The following is a 25,104-nucleotide window of genomic DNA, read 5'->3' as shown; positions in this document are numbered from 1 at the left end:
TACAAGGCATTTTGACTGTTGGGTGTAGCATCCCCTAAACTCGCACACAATGAAAGGGGGTCCACACATTGGCTTCTTTTCCCCTAGGTGTTGGGTGATCTTGTCCTGCCACTGGTTAGAGGGTTCAGACAAACCATTTATGGCTGACAAGGGTGCTCAAAATGGTCAGCTTTTATTTATTTACATAAAACCTTTACCCAAAAAGGAAAACAACTGCTTATAAAGTGTTAGCTTCAATTTGTTAGTGTATTAAAATCTGCTAGTACATCAAACACTACCCTCCCCCCCAGACTGACAATGCTGCTGTCAGAAGGTGCCCACTGTGGTCCTTCATCCAGAGTGGGGGCGCTCTGATACAGGAGGTGTGTTACTAACCAGATCACCAGGCAAAAACAGAGGAGGAAAAAGGCCTAAAAAAAGAAAACGAATGCAGTCACCACACTGGTGATTGGTAAGCTGCAAGATATTACAATTTTTAGTTTTGGGTTTACCAGTTTGAGGAAGCGACAGGGTCAGCACATCCATTTTTCATAGCAATTCGTGATATCTCCTGACCCCATTTATTTACTACATGCCGTGTAGCCATGTAAAAAAAAGGGGCGGAGATAGCGCTGACATCTTAGATAAATTGAATAACTCAAGCGCTAACTATGGTGAAATAAAAACAAAAAGTTACAATTAAATGCTGTAGCCGCTAGTGCACACACCCCATGTCTCTGTGGGGCAAATTATACAGTCAGAATGTGAAGTGAAAAAATGCTGCGCTACATGAATCAATGGTACAAACCATTATATTACCAAAAAACCACACAAAAAATTTAAAATCAAAATATTTAAAGTATGAATCAAATAAAAGTCATTCAAAAAATCAAGTTCAATCAATAAAGTGTTCATTCAGTGAACCCTCCTTTGGATAACAAAAAATATGTGCATCTAACATCAATTCCCGTGCAGAGACATCCTCCACCATATATCTGCTCATCTCACGCAGTGTGACCTCACAGTATACAATGTTACGGTCTAACTGCACTTTTGGTCCCATATGGACTCAGAAGATCAGCTTGCTGAATGAAGACTCCAAAGTAAGCTCCCTCCTGATGAGCGTCTTTGTATCAGCCGTATTCCTCACTAAAAGTAACTCAACATAGTGCTTTATCCTTTTAAACTTTTATTCATCAATAAATACATATGAAATATTCTCACGTTCCGGAGGTGTATTTTGCACCAGGTATGATGAAGATCCCGTGATGTACTGATTAAACACTAGATGGCAGTATCATCTCAGCAGCAGAGTCCTGTACAAGCTCAAAACAGACACCATCCATAATATAATACAAGGCAAAGCACGGCCCACTTAATGAATGCTATTGTCTGCTGTAATGTCATTCCAAGAGCCGTTTGTAGAGTACTACAGGCCACTATCCTGATGAATGGCAACGCCGTGACGTCATTTGCACTCCTCTCTGATGCATTTCGCCATTAGTCACGTGTCTTTATCAAGGGGATACGAACCGTGACTAGTGACGAAACGCGTCGGATTGGAGTGTGTGGATGACATCATGGCGTTGCCATTCATCAGGATAACGGCTTTTAGTACTCTACAAACGGCTCTTGGAATGACATTACAGCAGACAATAGCATTCATTAAGTGGCCCGTGCTTTGCCTTGCATTATATTACAGATGGTGTCTGTTTTGAGCTTGTACAGGACTCTGCTGCTGAGATGATACTGCCATCTAGTGTTTAATCAGTACATCACGGGATCTTCATCATACCTGGTGCAAAATACACCTCCGGAACGTGAGAGTATTTCATAGGTTTTAATTGATGAAAAAAGTTTATAAGGATAAAGCACTATGTTGAGTTCTTTTTAGTGAGGAATACGGCTGATACAAAGACGCTCATCAGGAGGGAGCTTACTTTGGAGTCTTTATTCAGCTTTATTCATGGGACCAATAGTGCAGTTAGACCGTAACATTGTATAATGTGAGGTCACACTGCGTGAGGTGAGCAGATATATGGTGGAGGATATCTCTGCACGGGAATTGATGACAGATGCACATATTTTTCGTTATCCAAAGGAGGGTTCACTGAATGAACACTTTATTGATTGAACTTGATTTTTTGAATGACTTTTGATTCACACTTTAAATATTTTGATTTTTAATTTTTTGTGTGGTTTTTTGGTAATATAATGGTTTTTACCATTGGTTTATGTAGCGCAGCATTTTTTCACTTCACATTCTGATTGTATAATTTGCCCCACAGAGACATGGGGTGTGTGCACTAGCGGCTACAGCATTTAATTGTAACTTTTTATGAGCAGATATATGGTGGAGGATGTCTCTGCATGGGAATTGATGACAGATGCACATATTTTTCGTTATCCAAATGAAGGTTCACTGAATGAACACTTTATTGATTAAACTTGATTTTTTGATTTTTTTAATTACTGTTATTTGATTCATACTTAAAATATTCTTTATTGTTTGTGTGTTTTTTGTTTTATATATATATATATATATATATATATATATATATATTCATTCATATATCTATATTTTTATTTCAAAATTAATATTTTTTCTACAATTTTTTCTTCTAATATATATTTATTTCTTCACTTTGTTTTTTGTTTATATAATGGTTTGTACCATTGGTTTATGTTGCGCAGCATTTTTTCACTTCACATTATAGCACTGACAACACTGATGAAATAATTGGGCCATGACATTGACCAAATATGGTCATGGCCATATATGGTCAATGATATGAGACTCAGATCGGTCAGCTCGATTGTTTTCTTCCGGCAGGCTCATTGTGATTGACGTGGATCTGCATTGATGGATGCACATCATGGGACTGTCACTGGTTACATTTTTTCTTCCTGCATGATTAAGGATACTGTGTACCCCTTACTCATTCTTATGGAGGTATCTCGAAGTCCCCTTATAAGCCCTATGGCTGCAGACACCCATAACCACTGGGCCTGGGTTGTGGGGAAAAGGCCCTTGTCTTCATCAGGATGGGGACCAGGTACTTTTTTTTGTAGGGACTCTCCCTTAAAATTTAAACCCAGACCTGAATGGTCTGCTATAGAATTTGGGGGAAACCCCACACTATTTCTGGGTTTTTTTTTGTTTTTGTAATAATGCCCTTCATCTATACCAGACCCTCATAAAGGATAAGGATTTGGTATGAATGCTGTTTTTCTTTTTGTGGTTCCTTCCCTAACCACTTGCCCTCCAGAGGATTTACCCCCCTTCCTCAGCAGGCCATTGTCTTGCGTTACAGTCTGCTTTACTTTAACTGACAATTGCGCGGTCATGCAATGCAGCACCCAAATGAAATGTATATCCTTTTTTCCCCACAAATACAGCTTTCTTTTGGTGGTATTTGATCACCTGTGCATTTTTTATTTTTTTGCGCTATAAACATAAAAGTGTAACAATTTAAAAAAAAAAAACAATATTTTTTACTTTTTGCTATTAAAAATGTTCAGAAAAAATAATAAAAAAAAAATTTCATCATAAATTTAGGCCAAAATGTATTCTGCTACGTCTTTGCTAAAAAAAATCCCAATACGTGTAAATTAATTGGTTTACACGAAAGTTATAGCATCTAAAAATGACGGTATATATACTGGAATTAAAATTTTTTATTCTTTATATACAGTACTAGTAACAGCAGCGATCAGAGAATTATAGCGGGACTTAGGGACTGCATCGGGCATTCTGACACTTGGGGGGGGGGGACTGACTAACTGCCACTGACATCCCCAGTGACACTGATACAGTGATCAGTGCTAATAAAAAGCACTGACACTGTACTTATGACACTGGGCAGGAAGGGGTTAACATCTGGGGTGATCAAAGGGTTAACTGTGTGCTGTGTGTGTTTTATGAGGGAAACATACTACTTTGTATTGCTCTGCTATGCTATACAGAGCAATACACAGCAGCATGGTGGCGCTGACAGAAGATGAGATCTGTATTGTTACACACAGACCTATCCCCTCTCAGTTCCTCAGCGATTGTCAGGTGCTGGCGGGGCATCCCTGGCCGGGACCCGGTGATTGACAGCTGTAGCCACCGATGGCGGCATGGGTAGGGCAGCGTGCGTGTGCCTCCTACCCACAAATGCAAAATCATGTATTGTGATGTGTACATGATTTTGCGCAGCTCTGTAGCAGTAGTTCTGCTATACGGCGGCGGGGAACCGGTTAAAGGAATCTGACTTTTTTTCATGTTTCAGTTTAAGCATTATTAAAATCCCTGCTCCCCACCAAAAAATAATTTTTTTTGGGGGGGGGAGGAGAATTTGCTTTGGTACATGTCCTCCAAAGCAGTGCCCACCCCTTATACTATTTGTTTGCCACTCCCTTGCCTTTGAACCTAGAGAATAGCCATTACTTTTTTAATGTCTTACTTTATTATACAAAATCTAATTAATGGGGATCTTAGCATAAGAGGAAACTATTCAGTCTCAGGTCACTCAAGAAGACACATGACCATTCAATGAAGCTGGACAATTTAACCTTAAACTGCATGGGTTTTTTTACTGTTAAAGCGGTAAGGATGTGGAACTCCCTTCCACAGTTGGTGGTGTCAATATTTGAAAATTTTTTAGATGGGCGTCTTAGTGAACACAATATACAGGGATATGGGAAATGGTAGTGACATAGTTACATACACACAGGTTGAACTGGTTGAACTGGATGGACTAGTGTCTTTATTCAATCTACCATGTAACTATATGTAACATTCGTCTCCCATTAAATTCAATGGGGTTGGTTGGGATTCAGTAAAGTTCACTGACCCTGCCTCAGAAAGTACCTTCAGCTCTTAAAGCCCAACTCCAGGCAAAAAAAAAAATTCCCATGTAGTCGGCTGTGTCCACACTGCACAGGTCAACTGCTCATTTTGTCTGGGGGTGAGGAGAAAGCTTATACTCACCCGATTCTTCTTTCCACCAGAAAATGGTGCTCTCCCATGGTGCAGGCGTGGACTGTTCCTGATCTATGGAGCCTGCTTTGGGCATGATTATGTCAGGAACAGTCCACAACTCAAGACTGCTGGGAGGATCAGAGAATCAGGTACGTATATATCCTCTCTCCAATACCCTAGAGCAGTGGTCTACAAACTGAGTCTTGAAGGCTGGATGCAACCCTTTGCATTCCTTTATCCAGCCCTTGGGGCACTTTTCCTCATACTAATACAAGACACTGTTCCTCCCACGGACACCTACAATGGAGCATAATTCCTGCTACTGACATAAACAATAAGGCACTATTTCTACCATTGACACCAACAATAGGGCATTATTACTCCCACTGACACCAATGATGGGGTACAATTCCTCCCACTAACACCAACAATGGGGCATTATTACTCCCACTGACACCAATGATGGGGTACAATTCCTCCCACTAACACCAACAATGGGGCATTATTACTCCCACTGACACCAATTATGGGGTACAATTCCTCCCACTAACACCAACAATGGGGCATTATTACTCCCACTGACACCAAAGATGGGGCACTACTCCTCCCATTGACATCAACAATGGAGCACTATTTCTTCCACTGACACCAAAAATGGGGTACTATCCCTCCCACTAACACCAAAGATGGGGCACTATTCCTTTCACTGATACCAACAATCAAGTACTATTTCTCCCACTGACAACGATTGGGCACTGTTCCTTCCACTAACACCAACAATGAGGTACTATTCCCGCCACTAACACCAGCGATGGGGCACTATTCCTCCCCCCAATACCTAAGATGCATTGTTTACTCCCACTGATGCTAGAACAATTTTTACTCGCAATGGCCACCTCTTGCCTACAGGGCACTTATACCCCTTCCTGCCCAGGTCAATTTTCAGCTTTCAGCACTGTCGCACATTGAATGACAATTGCGCGGTCATGCAACACTGTACCCATATTAAATTTTTATACTTTTTTTTCACACAAATAGAGCTTTCTTTTTGTGATATTTAATCGCTGCTGGGGGTTTTATTTTTTGTGCTACAAAAAATTTGGGGGAAAAAACAGTTTTTCTTTGTTTCTATTATAAAATTTTGGAAACAGGTCATTTCTACTTCACTGATGTGCATTGATGAGGCAGCACTGATGGGCACTTATAGGGCACTGATAGGCGGCACTGCTAGACAGCACTGATGGGCACTTATAGGAGGCACTGATAGGCAGCACTGATGAGCTGGCACTGATGATGCTGCACTGATAGGTGCCACTGATGGGCACTGATAGGCGGCACTGCTAGACAGCACTGATGGGCACTTATAGGAGGCACTGATAGGCAGCACTGATGAGCTGGCACTGGTGATGCTGCACTGATAGGTGCCCCTTATGGGCACTGATAGGCGGCACTGCTGGACAGCACTGATGGGTGGCACTGCTGGGCACAGGTGGGTGGCACTGCTGGGCACAGGTGATTTTCTATTTTATTACAGAGCAGAAGAAACATCCATTGAGTACAGTGAATGCGACATACAGATAATTGCCATCCATGCGATATTATAAAGGACCTTTGAATGCGCCTGGCCATAAAAGTCACCTTTGTTCGGGAGCCAAGGTTGATATTTACACTCCAGCATTACCTGGCTCCTGGCCCATGTTAGTCCAGACTTTCCATATGGTCAAGGTCATCTGTAGAGTATACAATAAAACGTCTGATCACCTAGTCTCAGCTTCTTGGAAATGCCGACTGTCCGGGACACCTTGTACCTGGGCAGAGGGGCCAATGGGGTGCTTACTATATGAGCGGTAATCTCACAATCCCATTACACACTGTACGGGTTCTTGCACACAGTACTGATGTATGAACACCAAATATTCCTGGCTGAATGATCCTGTGTAAAAAAAGTGACAATGGGCTGTATAGACATATGTACTGTATATGTGTGTAAGTACGCGTACATGTACCCAAGATTAAAAACGCTTCTAACTGTTTTTTTAATGTACACGTATGTGCGCATTTATGTGCTTTTACATGCATTCGGGCATAAAATACTGCTTAGCAAGGCAGATTTTTTTTTTCTATTGATCTATACATAATGCAAGTTTACGCTCCTGTGTGTACACGCCCATTAAAAACAACGGACTGCAGTTAGGTCAGAAAAAAAAATAAAAAGCCTGAATACCTAGAAACATACAAGAGGCCTAAAAGAGCTAAATAAAGAAAACTGGCAAAATGTAACATTTAAGTCGGCCATACACGGGTCGAAATCAGAAAGAATTTTCCTTCGAATTTCGCACCATTGGTGGACCACAGAAATGGACGATTTTTTCTTGTGACCATATGTTGATGATCGCACGGTCGCCGCCACCAACATGCGACAATCGCACGACCGCGAATAACAGTAATACGTCACGCCCGCAGCGTCAGACCCCAGACCTTCTCACCAAACTCGTGACCAAAGGACCGGCCAATCTAAAACCGCAGTGTGATGTGTGTAACAAGGCCCCACCCAGCTGCACCCTGCACAGCGATTGTCCAGCTAATGGGCTACAATCGGTGCCTGCAGCCTGAATGCGCTTGTTACTGGGTCAGGTCAATTATGCAACTAACCCTTCACTGCCACCATCACTTTTGTCGGAGACTGGGAAACTCCCGTTATCAAATATACACTATAATGATTGAAAAGTCGCCTGTCCAATACGGTCACCGCAGGCCGATTGGGCAGAGGATTAAACAAACACAGTAGCGTCTCTTCAAAGGCAGGAATTCATGAATTGCACATAGAAACAGTTTAACACTTTCAGAAAGAAAGATTTATTACTAAAAGAGGTCTTGTGACCATGAAATTTGAGTGATCGGGCAAGTTGGAAATTTTTTGAAAAACAAACGAATTTCTAATCAATGATGGAAGAGTCGTGCAAGACATGTAATCAAAAAAGAAACGAGCGTGAGCTGGGACCTGGAAAGAAAATTCTTTTCTGTAGCAACATGAGGTGAAATTAAAGGCTCGGTTGGTTGAATTTCAAAATCAATGGAGGCATCATCGGATTACAAAATGCACAAAATTTCTGATTTTCTAAAAAAAATTTGTCCGGAATTCGACCCATGTATGGCCTGCATTACACACATGCATTTATTTTTCCATATTAAAGCCCAACTGAAGTTGAATTCCAAAATAATTTTCTTTACAAAATCTATTCTAAGAATTTTTGTTCAAATTTCACATCATTAGTGGGTCACAGAAACAGCCGATTTTCATGTTACCATCGAATGTGAGTGATCGGGCATGTTGGAAATTTTTTGAAAAATCAACAAGAGTCATGGGAGAGTCATGTGGGAAATATAAACGAAAAAGAAATGTGTTTGGAGAGTTTGAAGGCAGAAAAAAAACAGGGCTAGCATACTCAGGAGAGGAGCATTTTGCTGGAAAAAAAAGATGCCTGACGCATCTACACACCTGTAAATGCTTCTAAATGCACTTAAGTGCTAGGCGCATTTATTAAATTAATATTCTGGCCAAAGGAATGAATGAACGCCCAAGCATTTGTGGCACCGAAACGCATTTGAAAATTTCAGCTTTAGGTGAGTTTTTAATGCTACTTTTCCCTCCCCTGGAGCATGGGTGTCCAGGGGGGACAAAAAACTTTCCATGTGCATGAAGTCTTAAAACTGAGGGAGTGGAGACTGAGGAAATGCTTCCTCCTGCCTGCAGCAGACTGATGACATCATCCCAGGCTAGGCACTGGACTGGAACACAAGGGTGACTTTTTTTTAATCATAAAATGTGCCACTTTAAAAAAATTATACTGTTGCTGTATATTGTGACATGTCAGAAATGTTGTCATGTAGACTTGTAGACTGACAGGTCCACTTAAACTAATTGGAGATGTTGAGGTTACAACTGGCAAATCATTCCATGATTGCCAAAGTCATTGGAGAGATATCTGATTTACTCAGGAATGAGACTGATAAGCCCTTATCCTCGTTTTGTGATGACATCCACACAAAGATCAGCCGTCATTCATTCCTGGAGCTCAGCTATTGTACTCCTGCCCTTTCACACACAAACCTTTCATCACCTTCTCCTGTCTCTCATAGCTAAGGATGCAAACACAACGACATGGTCAATGAACTTTGCTGATAGGGAAACTATAGACTGTCTTCAGGACACTTGTATTTTGAATTATGATTATTACATTTACCTAAAAGTCATAGATTTATATCATTTTTACATTTTAACTTCATTGATGTTCTATATTTTGATTATTGTGTTTAGTTACATACTGTAAATATTTCCTCTAATAGTTATATGCAGATCAGTGAAATATATAGTTACATAGTTAGTCTGGCTGAACAAAGACAAAAGTCCATCCAGTTATACATCCAGAAATACATCACATTTCAAAACTAACCCAGGGGCGGACTGACTGGGGTCAGTAGGGGGCCCCATGAGATGCCCCTGGTACCTTTTTCATAGGCTTTTTTGAGTTTGGGCAAGGACACAGGGGCCCCATGATCCCCTATTGCCCGGGGGCCCCATGAGTTGTCAGTCCGCCCCTGAACTAACCTTAGAAAGTATTTTACTGAAAGAGTAGTTGATGCTTGGAACATACACTATATTGCCAAAAGTATTGGCCAGCCCTCCAAATCATTGGATTCAGGTGTTCCAATCCCCTCCATGGACACAGGTGTATACAATCAAGCCCCTAGGCATGCAGGCTGCTTCTACAAACATTTGTGAAAGAATGGGTCGCTCTCAGGAGCTCAGTGACTCCAAGCGTGGGCCCGTGATAGGTTGTCATCTGTGCAATAAGTCCATCCGTGACATTTCCTGGCTACTAATTATTCCACGGCCAACTGTTAATGCTATTATTTATTATTTTATTTTTATTTATGACAGGTACGTATATAACGCCGTCAATTTATATATTGTACATTCACATCACTCCCTAACCCTCAAGGGGTGTACAATCTAAGGTTCCTATCTTACATTCATACATACACATACTAGGGACAATTTAGACAGGATCCAATTCACCTACCAGCATGTCTTTATTATAACAAAGTGGAAGCAACTGGGAACAACAGCAACTCAGCCACCAAGTGGTAGGCCACGTAAAATGAAAGAGCGGGGTCAGCGCATGCTGAAGAGCACAGTGCGCAGAAGTCACCAACTGTCTGCAGAGTCAATAGCTAAAGACCTCCAAACTTCATGTGGCCTTCAGATTAGCACAACAACAGTGCATAGAGAGCTTCATGGAATGGGTTTCCATGGCCGAGCAGCTGCATCCAAGCCTTACATCACCAAGTGCAATGCAAAGCGTCGGATGCCGTGGTGTAAAGCACGCCGCCACTGGACTCTAGAGCAGTGGAGACGTGTTCTCTGGAGTGACCAATCACACTTCTCTGGCAATCTGATGGACGTGTCTGGGTTTGGTGGTTGCCAGAATAACAGTGTGCCAAGTGTAAAGTTTGGTGGAGGGGGATTATGGTGTGGGATTGTTTTTCAGGGTTGGGCTTGGCCCCCTAGTTCTAGTTAAGGGAATTCTTAAGGCGTCAGCATACCAACAAATTTTGGACAATTTCATGCTCCCAACTTTGTGGGAAGAGTTTGGGGATGGCCCCTTCCTGTTCCAACATGACTGCACACCAGTGCACAAAGCAAGGTCCATAAAGACATGGATGAGTGAGTTTGGGGTGGAGGAACTTGACTGTCCTGCACAGAGTCCTGACCTCAACCCAATAGAACACCTTTGGGATTAGTTAGAGTCTGGGGCGGACTGACCTCAACCTGATAGAACACCTTTGGGATGAATTAGAGCGGAGACTGCGAGCCAGGCTTTCTCGACCAACATCAGTGCCTGACCTCAAAAATGTGCTTCTGAAAGAATGGTCAAAACTTCCCATAGTCCCAAAGACCTCCAAACTTCGTGTGACCTTCAGATTAGCACAACAACAGTGTGTAGAGAGCTATATGGAATGGGTTTCCATGGCCGAGCAGCTGCATGCAAGCCTTATATCACCAAATGCAATGCAAATCCTCGGATGCCGTGGTGTAAAGCATGCCGCCACTGCAGTGGAGACATGTTCTCTGGGGTGAGGAATCAAACTTCTGGCAATCCGATGGACATGTCTGGGTTTGGCAGTTGCCAGGTGAAAGGTACTTGCTTGACTGCATTGTGCCAAGTGTAAAGTTTGGTGGAGGGGGATTATGGTGTGGGGTTGTTTTTCAGGGGTTGGGCTTGGCCCCCTAGGTCCAGTGAAGGGAACTCTTAAGGCCTCAGCATACCAAGACATTTTGGACAATTTCATGCTCGCAACTTTGTGGGAACAGTTTGAGGATGACCCCTTCCTGTTACAACATGACTGCGCACCAGTGCACAAAGCAAGGTCCATAAAGACATGGATGAGCGAGTTTGGGGTGGCGGAACTTGACTGGCCTGCACAGAGTCCTGACCTCAACCCAATAGAACACCTATGGGATGAATTAGAGCAGAGACTGTGACCCAGACCTTCTCCCCCGACATCAGTGCCTGACCTCACAAATGCACTTCTGGAAGAATGGTCCAACCTTCCCATAGACACCCTCCTAAACCTTGTGGACGGCCTTCCCAGAAGAGTTGAAGCTGTTATAGCTGCAAAGGGTGGGGTCAACTCAATATTGAACCCTACGGACTAAGACTGGGATGCCATTAAAGCTCATGTGCGTGTAAAGGCAGCCAGTCCGACCAAAACTTTTGGCAATAAGTATATATGTATACATATATTTTTTTTAATTATATTTTTTAAACCACATGGTACACAAGTGGTTAGGCTGCAGCTGTGAGCTTGGTACCAGCTTTAAGGAGGACCCGTTTAGTGGATTCGCCTGCTCACCAGGGGATCTTTCCGCTGATCCCCACTGAGCAAGCGGATGACAGGTCTGTGTCCACTCCACAGAGCAGCTCACTCTCCTCAATGGGCAGGCAGATGAAAATGGACCACCTCTCCATTTCCATCCGACCAGATCAGGCGGACAGAACCAGAATTGGATCCCCATCTGTCTCTTTTCGGATTTGATTTCAGCTGATGTAAACGGACACATATACATATTTATTTATTTATATTGGGAGGGGGGTACAGTCATTTCTACAAAAAAATGCAGATTTTTAACATCTGTGCAAAAAATTGATAAGTGGTTAAAGTTGACCTAGACTTATACATAAGCATAAAGTTAAGGCACGTTTTCTGGAGAAAATTCCTAGATTCCTTCCAGTTAGGATTGCCACCTCATCCCTTTAAAACAGAACATATACAGTATTAATTACACAGGTTCTGAGGCTGATTTAATGCAGATAAAGACCTAAGGCTAGGTTCACTGGTTTGATCTGTTTCTGCATTTTTATGTGTTTTTGCCACATTTTTTATGCTTTTTGCATGTTTTTTAAATGTTTTTTTCTTGTTGCTAGACAGATTTAAAATGCAAAAGGCAGCAAAATTGCAATACATGCTTTTCTTCAGTGTTTCCATTGAAGTATATAGAACCAAAAATGCAACTATTTGCGTTCAAAAAGTCCCTGACCCTTTCCAAAAATGCACCGAGTGAAAACACTGAGATGTGAACAAGTCCTATAGGAAATCATGTTAAATGGACTGTACTGCGTTTCTGCAAAACGCTGCAGAAAACACTTAGGTGTGAACCTAGAGTAAGTCAGATTATTTACCACCTTAACCTCCCTGGCGGTATTCCCGAGTGTAGCTCGGGGTAAAGTTTCTGTACCAAAAGAGCTACACTCGGGCTTACCATGCGGCGCTGCATAGGGAGTCCCTCCAGCACTTACCTTGTCCTTGGCTCCCGCGATGTGTCCCCTGCAGCATCCCCAGCCATCTCCTGATGCCGGCATCCGGCTTCTGTGTTCCGGTCCCTGTGACGTCGGGACGTACGGGCGCCACCGGCGGTGGGAAATTTGAAAATTTTAAAAAAGTCATTTTTTTTCAAAATGAATTTTACATAGTAAAACATTGCTGTTTCAAACCATTTCACATACATTTTGTCCCGAGTGCTTTGTCCTGTGCCCTGCCTGCATTTTTACTGTTCTTTCTGGCTGGAAACTGAGAAACGTCAATGGCGTCCAAAAAGCGTCCCTTTAGGTCAAAAGCAGTTTTAGACCGGCTAGAGAACAGCGATAGTAAATCAGAACCACTTGCAGAATTGAGTGATAATGATTCGTGGGGGAAATTCCTCATCAGACACTGAAAACGATTCTGTGACTGAGCTCAGCGATGTGCGAACTTGGCGCTGTATTTCACATTTCAGTGTTTTTGGTTTGATTATGTTATTGAATTAAATGTATTATTATTATATTATTATTTTTTATGATTATTTATTAAATTATAATTTATGATTTTGTGTTTCAAATTTTATCATACCCGGGATGTTTACTAGACTCTTGTTCAGACAGATTTCAGTGAGTTATTCCTAAATATTATACCTAGAGATGAGCGAATCGAAGTAGGCGAAGTGGAATTCGAGTCGAATATTGGAAAATTTTCGATTCGTGCCGAATCCGAAAAATAGCCTACTTCGGACGCGCGAATCGAAATTATTCCTAAAATGGCGGCGGACATGTGCGGCGACGGAGCGGGGATGTCTGGGAAGGGGCGCAGACAAGGCGCGCTGACCCATAATGCATTCCTTAATGACATGTGATCGCATTAGCCAATCAGCAGCCAGGCAGCCAGCACTGTGTAATGGTCGAGCTATAAATAGCGGCCATTTTAGAATTCTTCATTTGCCTCCAGTCATTCAAGAGAGGCAGACCGCTCTGTATTAGGGACAGAGTTAGGGCCACAGAAACGTTACTTGGGGACAGAGAAACGTTACTTAGGGACAGAGAAGCATTACTCAGGGACACAGAATTGTTAATGAGGGCCACAGAATCGTTACTTAGGGCCAAAGAAACGCTAGTTAGGGCCACAGAATTGTTACTCAGGGACAGACAGAATTGTTACTGAGTGCCAGAGAATTGTTACTTAGGGCCACAGAAACGTTAGTTAGGGCCACAGAATTGTTACTCAGGGACAGACACAGAATTGTTACTGAGGGCCACAGAACTGTTACTTAGGGCCACAGAAACGTTATTAGGGCCACAGAATTGTTACTCAGGGACAGACAGAATTGTTACTGAGTGCCAGAGAATTGTTACTTAGGGCCACAGAAACGTTAGTTAGGGCCACAGAATTGTTACTCAGGGACAGACACAGAATTGTTACTGAGGGCCACAGAACTGTTACTGAGGGCCACAGAAATGTTAGTTAGGGCCACAGAATTGTTACTCAGGGACAGACACAGAATTGTTACTGAGGGCCACAGAACTGTTACTTAGGGCCACAGAAACGTTAGTTAGGGCCACAGAATTGTTACTCAGGGACAGACACAGAATTGTTACTGAGGGCCACAGAATTGTTACTTAGGGCCACAGAATTGTTACTCAGGGACAGACAGAATTGTTACTAAGTGCCAGAGAATTGTTACTTAGGGCCACAGAAACGTTACTCAGGGACACAGAATTGTTACTGAGGGCCACAGAACTGTTACTTAGGGCCACAGAAACGTTAGTTAGGGCCACAGAATTGTTACTCAGGGACAGACACAGAATTGTTACTGAGGGCCACAGAATTGTTACTTAGGGCCACAGAAACGTTACTCAGGGACACAGAATTGTTACTGAGGGCCACAGAACCGTTACTTAGGGCCACAGAATTGTTACTCAGGGACAGACACAGAATTGTTACTCAGGGACACAGAATTGTTACTGAGGGCCACAGAACCGTTACTTAGGGCCACAGAAACGTTACTCAGGGACACAGAATTGTTACTGAGGGCCACATAACCGTTACTTAGGGCCACACAATTGTTACTCAGGGACAGACACAGAATTGTTACTGAGGGACACAGAATTGTTACTGAGGGCCACAACCGTTACTTAGGGCCACAGAATTGTTACTCAGGGACACAGAATTGTTACTGAGGGCCACAGAACCGTTACTTAGGGCCACATAATTGTTACTCAGGGACAGACACAGAATTGTTACTGAGGGACACAGAATTGTTACTGAGGGCCACAGAAACGTTAATCAGGGACACAGAATTGTTACTGAGGGCCACAGAATTGTTACTTAGGGCCACAGAATTGTTACTCAGGGACAGACACAGAATTGTTACTGAGGGCCACAGAATTGTTACTTAGGGCCACAGAAACGTTACTCAGGGACACAGAATTGTTACTGAGGGCCACAGAACCGTTACTTAGGGCCACAGAATTGTTACTCAGGGACAGACACAGAATTGTTACTCAGGGACACAGAATTGTTACTGAGGGCCACAGAACCGTTACTTAGGGCCACAGAAACGTTACTCAGGGACACAGAATTGTTACTGAGGGCCACATAACCGTTACTTAGGGCCACATAATTGTTACTCAGGGACAGACACAGAATTGTTACTGAGGGACACAGAATTGTTACTGAGGGCCACAACCGTTACTTAGGGCCACAGAATTGTTACTCAGGGACACAGAATTGTTACTGAGGGCCACAGAACCGTTACTTAGGGCCACAAAATTGTAACTCAGGGACACAGAATTGTTACTGAGGGCCACAGAACCGTTACTTAGGGCCACAGAATTGTTACTCAGGGACACAGAATTGTTACTGAGGGCCACAGAACCGTTACTTAGGGCCACAGAATTGTTATTCAGGGACACAGAATTGTTACTGAGGGCCACAGAACCGTTACTTAGGGCCACAGAATTGTTACTCAGGGAAAGACACAGAATTGTTACTGAGGGACACAGAATTGTTACTGAGGGCCACAGAAACGTTAATCAGGGACACAGAATTGTTACTGAGGGCAACAGAATTGTTACTTAGGGCCACAGAATTGTTACTCAGGGACAGACAGAATTGTTACTGAGTGCCAGAGAATTGTTACTTAGGGCCACAGAAACGTTACTCAGGGACACAGAATTGTTACTGAGGGCCACAGAACTGTTAGTTAGGGCCACAGAATTGTTACTCAGGGACAGACACAGAATTGTTACTGAGGGCCACAGAATTGTTACTTAGGGCCACAGAAACGTTACTCAGGGACACAGAATTGTTACTGAGGGCCACAGAACCGTTACTTAGGGCCACAGAATTGTTACTCAGGGACAGACACAGAATTGTTACTCAGGGACACAGAATTGTTACTGAGGGCCACAGAACCGTTACTTAGGGCCACAGAAACGTTACTCAGGGACACAGAATTGTTACTGAGGGCCACATAACCGTTACTTAGGGCCACATAATTGTTACTCAGGGACAGACACAGAATTGTTACTGAGGGACACAGAATTGTTACTGAGGGCCACAGAACCGTTACTTAGGGCCACAGAATTGTTACTTAGGGACACAGAATTGTTACTGAGGGCCACAGAACCGTTACTTAGGGCCACAGATTTGTTACTTAGGGACACAGAATTGTTACTGAGGGCCACAGAACTGTTACTTAGGGCCACAGAATTGTTACTCGGACAGACACAGAATTGTTACTCAGGGACACAGAATTGTTACTGAGGGCCACAGAACCGTTACTTAGGGCCACAGAATTGTTACTCAGGGACACAGAATTGTTACTGAGGGCCACAGAACTGTTACTTAGGGCCACAGAATTGTTACTCAGGGACACAGAATTGTTACTGAGGGCCACAGAACTGTTACTTAGGGCCACAGAAAGGTTACTCAGGGACACAGAATTGTTACTGAGGGCCACAGAACTGTTACTTAGGGCCACAGAATTGTTACTCGGACAGACACAGAATTGTTACTCAGGGACACAGAATTGTTACTGAGAGCCACAGAACCGTTACTTAGGGCCACATAAACGTTAATCAGGGACACAGAATTGTTACTGAGGGCCACAGAACCGTTACTTAGGGCCACATAATTGTTACTCAGGGACAGACACAGAATTGTTACTCAGGGACACAGAATTGTTACTGAGGGCCACAGAACCGTTACTTAGGGCCACAGAATTGTTACTCAGGGACAGACACAGAATTGTTACTCAGGGACACAGAATTGTTACTCAGGGACACAGAATCGTTGAATTAAAGAGTATGTCAGACAACATGCAGAGGAGTGGCAGAGGAGGCAATGTTTTAGGAGCGATCAGACGTGGCAGCAGAGGAAGGGGTCGAGGCAGCACTATTCGCAGCCAGAGGCCAGTGCTCCCGGTGTCATCCAGCGGTCGTGTCTCCACCGACAACCCTGCCGTCGTCGATTGGTTGGCTCGGTCGTCTTCCTCTTCCCAGGTCACCTCTGACACCTACAGCCAACGGTCGGTGGGTACGTCAGACACAACCGTTAGTTGGCATGGCCCGGGACCAAGCCCACTGAAATCACGTGTCCTCTACCTGCCCCTGTCCTTTGGTGTTCCCTCACCAAGCGAAGTATCGCATGCTGTGGGCTCAGCCCCACTGTACAGTGAGGAAGAGCTAACAGAGGGCGGTCAGGAACGGGGGGAGACATCCGCCTTTTCAGCAGCCAGGCGAAGAAGTAGTGGCGAGGAGAGTGGCTCGGTAGCCGGTCTAGAGACAGGTCTGTCTCCTGACCCAGACGCAGCCGAGGGGGCTAGTAGTGAGGCGGAGACCCTACTTGATGATGAGGAGGTTGATCGCACTTGGCAGCCTCGTCGTCATCAGGCAATTTCTTCCGCATCATCAGGAGAAGAGGGTGGCAGCAAACAGTCGGTGGGTTGCCCAGGAGACAGCAGCAGGGTCGCAGCAGTGTCAGTGGAGCCAAACGGCCACGGAGTAGAGCACCAGCTCCACTGCAGCCTACCACCACGGCCAGTAGTGGTGCCGGTGTGCACGGAGGAAGCAGCAGTCAGCCAGTGAGGAGTATCGGGGGCAAAGTTTCCTACTCGGCGGTGTGGCAATTTTTTGTCAAGCCGCCCGAGGAAGTAAACGTAGCCGTATGTCGACTATGTGGCCAGAAAGTCAAGCGTGGCCAGGGGGCCCATGTTGGGACTACAGCGTTGCGGCAGCATATGCAGCGTCGCCATTTGGTGGCCTGGGAAAACCATGATAAAGATACGGCGGTTCTGCCCGCCCCAGCCCCCGCTCCATCACCCGCTCCGTTACTTGCTCCGTCACCTGACGTCAATCGCCCTCCATCAGCCAGTCAAGGCTCCAACACCTCTGCTGAGGGGAGTTGTCGCTCGTTCAGATGCTCCTTCTCCTGCTACTCCTCTTCACGGATTCCGTCAGCAGTCTTTCTTGGAATCCGTTTCCAAGAGACAACAGTTTGCGAGCACGCACCCGACGGTGCAAAAGCTGAACGTCCTCCTGTCCAAGTTGCTGGTGCTGCAGTCCCTCCCTTTCCAAGTGGTGGACTCAGCACCTTTCCGAGAAATGATGGCTTGTGCCGCGCCGCGGTGGAGAGTGCCAAGCCGTCATTTCTTCGCCAAAAAGGCAGTGCCAGCCCTGCATTCACATGTAGAAGAGATGGTGGGCCAGTCTTTGAGCATGTCGGTCTCTGCCAAAGTGCACGGCAGCGCCGACGTGTGGAGCTGTAACTACGGTCAGGGACAGTACATGTCATTTACGGCCCACTGGGTGAACGTGGTGCCGTCACAGCCGCACCAGCAACTTGGACAGGTCACGCCGCTTTTGCCTCCACGTTTGCACATCCTTGGTCCGGCAAAGATGTCCGCCTCTACCACCTCTTCTTCCGCCGTGTCCTCAGCCGCCACCCCCGTGCCAAGTCCCATTACCCGACCGGCATATCACATGTGCAGGGCGCAACGGTGTCACGCTGTGCTGCACCTGGTATGCCTTGGCGAACGTAGTCACACAGGGGAGGAACTTCTCAGTGTAATGAACAGAGAAATCGACAGATGGCTGTCTCCGCGCAAACTCAAAATCGGAACCATGTTGACCGACAACGGAAAGAACATGTTGTCTGCTCTGCGTCAAGGAAGGTTGTGCCATGCGCCATGCATGGCTCACGTGTTCAATCTGGTTGTCAAGCGGTTCCTAAAATCCACCATCCCACTGCAAGACATCCTTAAAATGTCACGTAAACTTTGCATGCATTTCAGCCATTCCTACACCGCAAAGCACACCCTCCTTGAGCTGCAGCGGCAGAACGGAATTGCACAGCATCGCCTGATCTGCGACGTTGCAACAAGGTGGAATTCAACCCTACACATGTTAGACCGCCTTTACGAACAGCGAAAGGCCATCACCGATTTCCTGATGTTACAAGCGGATAAAGGTACTCCCCTGTGTAACTTTGATGTCAGCCATTGGCAGCTCATGCGTGACACCTGCCGCTTGCTCAGGCCCTTTGAGGAGGCCACGCTATTTGTGAGTCGGCAGGACTATGGGATGAACGACGTCATTCCTCTGTTGCACGTCCTGGAACAAATGCTGTTAACAATGGCTGGTCAGGGTGCGGTAGACGTGGCGCACAGATCTCAACGCCACATGACCCCTGTGGGGGCAGGACAGGAAGAAGAGGAGGAGGTAGAGGAGGACATTTGTGCTCAGGAATTATTGAGTGAAATGGGTGGTTTTTCCACTCAGCGGACAGGAGTGGAGGAGCAGGAGCATCTGGTAGAGGAGGAGGAGGAGGAGACAGAGGACCCAGACGCACCGTGGCAGTATGCTGTGGAGATGGAGGCAGGGAGTCCCTCGCATTCCTTGGCACAAATGGCCCATAGCATGCTCGGTTGCTTGCGTAGCGACAGTCGAATAATAACCATCAGACAGAGGGATGACTTTTGGCTGTCCACCTTGTTGGACCCTCGCTACCGTTCAAAAATGGTGGCCTTTTTCACACCTGCTGAGAGGGAGGCCAAAATAACGTACTATAAAAACCACCTATGTAGTCAGTTGGTCTCTGCCTTTGTGCGCCAACGTCCATCCTCAGACACTGTGGGCCCTGTGCGCTCGCGTTCCGCTGCCATGGCAGCAGGGGAGGGGTGGGGTGGTAGGAGCAGTGGCAGCTCCACCAGCAGCGGCTGCCTCAGTCTGCAGTCGATGATGAGTAGCTTTCTTCACCAGCGCAGTGAGGAAACTACTAACCAGCCGCAGCAGCAGCAGCAGCAGCAGCAGCATCAGGTGGACCTGGAGCAGGACCTCAAACAACAGGCTTGGGCCTACTTGGACAGCACCCTGCCAACCGAGGTAGACAATCCCCTTGACTACTGGGCAACGAAACTTGACCTTTGGCCGCAACTAGCTGAATTTGCCCTTGAAAGGCTGTCATGCCCGGCCAGTAGCGTGGCATCGGAGCGCGTGTTTAGTGCGGCAGGAGGTATTGTAACTCCGCGGAGGACACGACTGTCCACCCAAAGTGTGGAGAGACTCACGTTTGTGAAAATGAATCAGGCGTGGATTAGTCTGGATTTCAAACCACCAGTTCCTGACACAACTGACTAAATCCGCCATGAATCATGCCTCAAACATGTGCCACTTTCAGGTCTCCTCACACACTGCTGGTGTGTTCCATTTTTTGTCATAGGGTGCTGGCAGATTACGGGCCTCCCATAGCTGCTGCCAGGCCCCTAATCTGCCATGGGCCCCTATATACCGCCTCCTCATGCTGCTGCCAAGTCCAGAGTCTGTCATGGGTCCCTGTACGGCCTCCCATTGCTGCTGTCTCCATCGCCACACTCTGCCATGTGCCACTTTCAGGTCTCCTCACACTGCTGGTGTGTTGAATTTTTTGACATAGGGTGCTGGCAGATTACCGGCCTCCTATAGCTGCTGCCAGGCCCCTAATCTGCCAAAGGCCCCTATATACCGCCTCCTCATGCTGCTGCCAAGTCCAGAGTCTGTCATGGGTCCCTGTACGGCCTCCCATTGCTGCTGTCTCCATCGCCACACTCTGCCATGTGCCACTTTCAGGTCTCCTCACACACTGCTGGTGTGTTCAATTTTTTGACATAGGGTGCTGGCAGATTACGGGCCTCCTATAGCTGCTGCCAGGCCCCTAATCTGCCATAGGCCTCTATATACCGCCTCCTCATGCTGCTGCCAAGTCCAGAGTCTGTCATGGGTCCCTGTACGGCCTCCCATTGCTGCTGTCTCCATCGCCACACTCTGCCATGTGCCACTTTCAGGTCTCCTCACACTGCTGGTGTGTTGAATTTTTTGACATAGGGTGCTGGCAGATTACGGGCCTCCTATAGCTGCTGCCAGGCCCCTAATCTGCCATAGGCCCCTATATACCGCCTCCTCATGCTGCTGCCAAGTCCAGAGTCTGTCATGGGTCCCTGTACGGCCTCCCATTGCTGCTGTCTCCATCGCCACACTCTGCCATGTGCCACTTTCAGGTCTCCTCACACTGCTGGTGTGTTGAATTTTTTGACATAGGGTGCTGGCAGATTACGGGCCTCCCATAGCTGCTGCCAGGCCCCTAATCTGCCATGGGCCCCTATACCGACTCCTCATGCTGTGACGTTGCAACAAGGTGGAATTCAACCCTACATATGTTAGACCGCCTTTACGAACAGCAAAAGGCCATCACAGATTTCCTGATGTTAAAAGCGGATAAAGGTACTCCCTGTGTAACTTAGATGTCAGCCATTGGCAGCTCATGCGTGACACCTGCGCTTGCTCAGGCCCTTTGAGGAGGCCACGCTATTCGTGAGTCGGCAGGACTATGGGATGAACGACGTCATTCCTCTGTTGCACGTCCTGGAACAAATGCTGTTAACAATGGCTGGTCAGGGTGCGGTAGACGTGGCGCACAGATCTCAATGCCACATGACCCCTGTGGGGGCAGGACAGGAAGAAGAGGAGGAGGTAGAGGAGGACATTGGTGCTCAGGAATTATTGAGTGAAATGGGTGTTTTTTCCACTCAGCGGACAGGAGTGGAGGAGCAGGAGCATCTGGTAGAGGAGGAGGAAGAGGAGACAGAGGACCCAGACGCACCGTGGCAGTATGCTGTGGAGATGGAGGCAGGGAGTCCCTCGCATTCCTTGGCACAAATGGCCCATAGCATGCTCGCTTGCTTGCGTAGCGACAGCCGAATAATAACCATCAGACAGAGGGATGACTTTTGGCTGTCCACCTTGTTGGACCCTCGCTACCGTTCAAAAATGGTGGCCTTTTTCACACCTGCTGAGAGGGAGGCCAAAATAACGTACTATAAAAACCACCTATGTAGTCAGCTGGTCTCTGCCTGTCTGCGCCAACGTCCATCCTCAGACACTGTGGGCCCTGTGCGCTCGCGTTCCGCTGCCATGGCAGCAGGGGAGGGGTGGGGTGGTAGGAGCAGTGGCAGCTCCACCAGCAGCGGCTGCCTCAGTCTGCAGTCGATGATGAGTAGCTTTCTTCACCAGCGCAGTGAGGAAACTACTAACCAGCCGCAGCAGCAGCATCAGGTGGACCTGGAGCAGGACCTCAAACAACAGGCTTAGGCCTACTTGGACAGCACCCTGCCAACCGAGGTAGACAATCCCCTTGACTACTGGGCAACGAAACTTGACCTTTGGCCCCAACTAGCTGAATTTGCCCTTGAAAGGCTGTCATGCCCGGCCAGTAGCGTGGCATCGGAGCGCGTGTTTAGTGCGGCAGGAGGTATTGCAACTCCGCGGAGGACACGACTGTCCACCCAAAGTGTGGAGAGACTCACGTTTGTGAAAATGAATCAGGCGTGGATTAGTCTGGATTTCAAACCACCAGTTCCTGACACAACTGACTAAATCCGCCATGAATCATGCCCCAAACATGTGCCACTTTCAGGTCTCCTCACACTGCTGGTGTGTTCCATTTTTTGTCATAGGGTGCTGGCAGATTACGGGCCTCCCATAGCTGCTGCCAGGCCCCTAATCTGCCATGGGCCCCTATACCGCCTCCTCATGCTGCTGCCAAGTCCAGAGTCTCTCATGGGTCCCTGTACGGCCTCCCATTGCTGCTGTCTCCATCGCCACACTCTGCCATGTGCCACTTTCAGGTCTCCTCACACTGCTGGTGGGTTCCATTTTTTGTCATAGGGTGCTGGCAGATTACGGGCCTCCCATAGCTGCTGCCAGGCCCGTAATCTGCCATGGGCCCCCGTACCGACTCCTCATGCTGCTGCCAGGCCCGTAATCTGTCATGGGCCCCTGTTGTCGCTTGTTGGCATATTCCGCTCGTTCAGATGCTCCTTCTCCTGCTACTCCTCTTCACGGATTCCGTCAGCAGTCTTTCTTGGAATCCGTTTCCAAGAGACAACAGTTTGCGAGCACGCACCCGACGGTGCAGAAGCTGAACGTCCTCCTGTCCAAGTTGCTGCTGCCAGGCTCGTAATCTGTCATGCGCCCCTGTACCGCCTCCTCATGCTGCTGCCAGGTCCAGAGTGTGTCATGGGCCCCGTACCGACTCCTCATGCTGCTGCCAGGCCCGTAATCTGTCATGGGCCCCTGTACCGCCTCCCCATGCTGCTGCCAGGTCCAGAGTGTGTCATGGGTCCCTGTGCGGCCTCCCATTGCTGCTGCCAGGCCCGTAATCTGCCATGGGCCCCCGTACCGACTCCTCATGCTGCTGCCAGGCCCATAATCTGTCATTGGCCCCTGTACCGCCTCCTCATGCTGCTGCCAGGTCCAGAGTGTGTCATGGGTCCCTGTACGGCCTCCCATTGCTGCTGTCTCTATCGCCACACTCTGCCATGTGCCACTTTCAGGTCTCCTCACACTGCTGGTGGTTTCCATTTTTGTCATAGGGTGCTGTATGGCCTCCCATCGCTGCTGCCTCCACCGCCACACTGTGGCTCCACACTCTGGTTTTGGCCCCGTGACTGCCCAAATGAGTGAAGTGTGCGGTGATTCTAAGATCGACGGCACTCATCTGCATGTCATACTGACTGTCAGTATTATTTCTCTTCCCCAGCAGACTCCAAGGGCATTTAAATTAAAGGTACAGTGTTCTGCACTAATATTAAGTCTCTCTGAAGCCTAGAAACACCCTTTTTTAAGTTAAATTCACAGCGAATATATTCGACTCGAATCGAAATTTTTCCACGAATTCGCCGAATCAGTCGAATCAAATTTTTGAATACTTCGCTCATCTCTAATTACAGCCTACAATAAAAAAACTACATATTTCCATGCAAAATAATGGTACCGCTTTCAGCACAAAAAATCTGAAATAATCAGACCGCCAGGGAGGTTAATCAGCCACAGAACCTGTGTAATTAATATGGTTTCAGTGTTAAAGGGATGATGTGGCAACCTTACTTCCAGCGCTTGCAACAAACCTGAAGAGCTAGACATATAGGGGGAGATTAAGGGCTCTTTCACACAAATGTGTGCCCATTTTTTCAGGCGGAGCTGATCGGAACCTCCATTCTCCTCTATGGAGCGGCGGGTGTAAACAGACATGTGTTCGTTTACACCCGCCGACATCCGATCCCATCTGCCAAAAAGGGATGGATGGGGATCCAATTCCCCTTCTGTCCGTCAGATCGGATGAAAACGGACAGGTGGCCCGTTTTCATCTGACCGCCCATTGAGGAGAGCGGGCAGCTCTTTGTGTGCTCTGTAGCAGCAGAGGGGACACAGATCTATCATCTATTTGCCAAGCGGGGATCAACAGAGAGATCCCTCACTGAGCAAGTTGATTCGCTAAATGGGTGTAAAAGAGTCCTTACCCCGGTTCACATATCTGCGGCCGTGCGAGCAGCGTTTTGTGTGGGCACGAAAGCCCATTCATTTGAATGGACTTCAGTGCCCTGGGCCAGGCAGGGAAGAAGTTCCTGCACTTCTTCGGAAAACCCAGCCACGGCGGGAAATGAGGTTCCCATTACAGTTGCAATTTCTAGTGCAGGCAGCGTGCCATTCGAACTAATGGCACCTGCCCACGGGTCCACATTCCTCTGTGCGGGTGGTGCAGCTGCACGTATTTTTGTGCGGATCCGCAGCGGCACCACCTGCACATATGTGAACCTAGATAGAGAGAAAACAGGTGGCGCACACGCCTAGTGCTTTATCCAAGGTTTATTGTAAGGAGTGAAAGAATAATAAAAACATACTCACAGACGAAGCATGTATCTAAAAAGCATGGAAAAATGACAATGGCCACAACGGCAGGCAGGGTGTTCT

The 25,104-nt window shown here is 46.7% G+C and overlaps 1 protein-coding gene across 1 annotated transcript in view; it reads left to right on the top strand.

Moving 5' to 3' along the window:
* The window catches only part of ACSL5 (acyl-CoA synthetase long chain family member 5), a 92,763-nt gene that overhangs the window by 5,355 nt on the left and 62,304 nt on the right, over window positions 1-25,104 (top strand). The gene's annotated exons all lie outside the window — the stretch shown is intronic.

Source organism: Staurois parvus, unplaced genomic scaffold (genome assembly GCF_062004578.1).
Source record: "Staurois parvus isolate SC_StPar_1 unplaced genomic scaffold, SC_StPar_1.0 ptg000697l, whole genome shotgun sequence".
In the NCBI taxonomy this organism is placed as follows: Eukaryota; Metazoa; Chordata; class Amphibia; order Anura; family Ranidae; genus Staurois; species Staurois parvus.
Note: the sequence above shows the minus strand (reverse complement) of the source record. Positions and strands in the feature narration are given on the sequence as shown.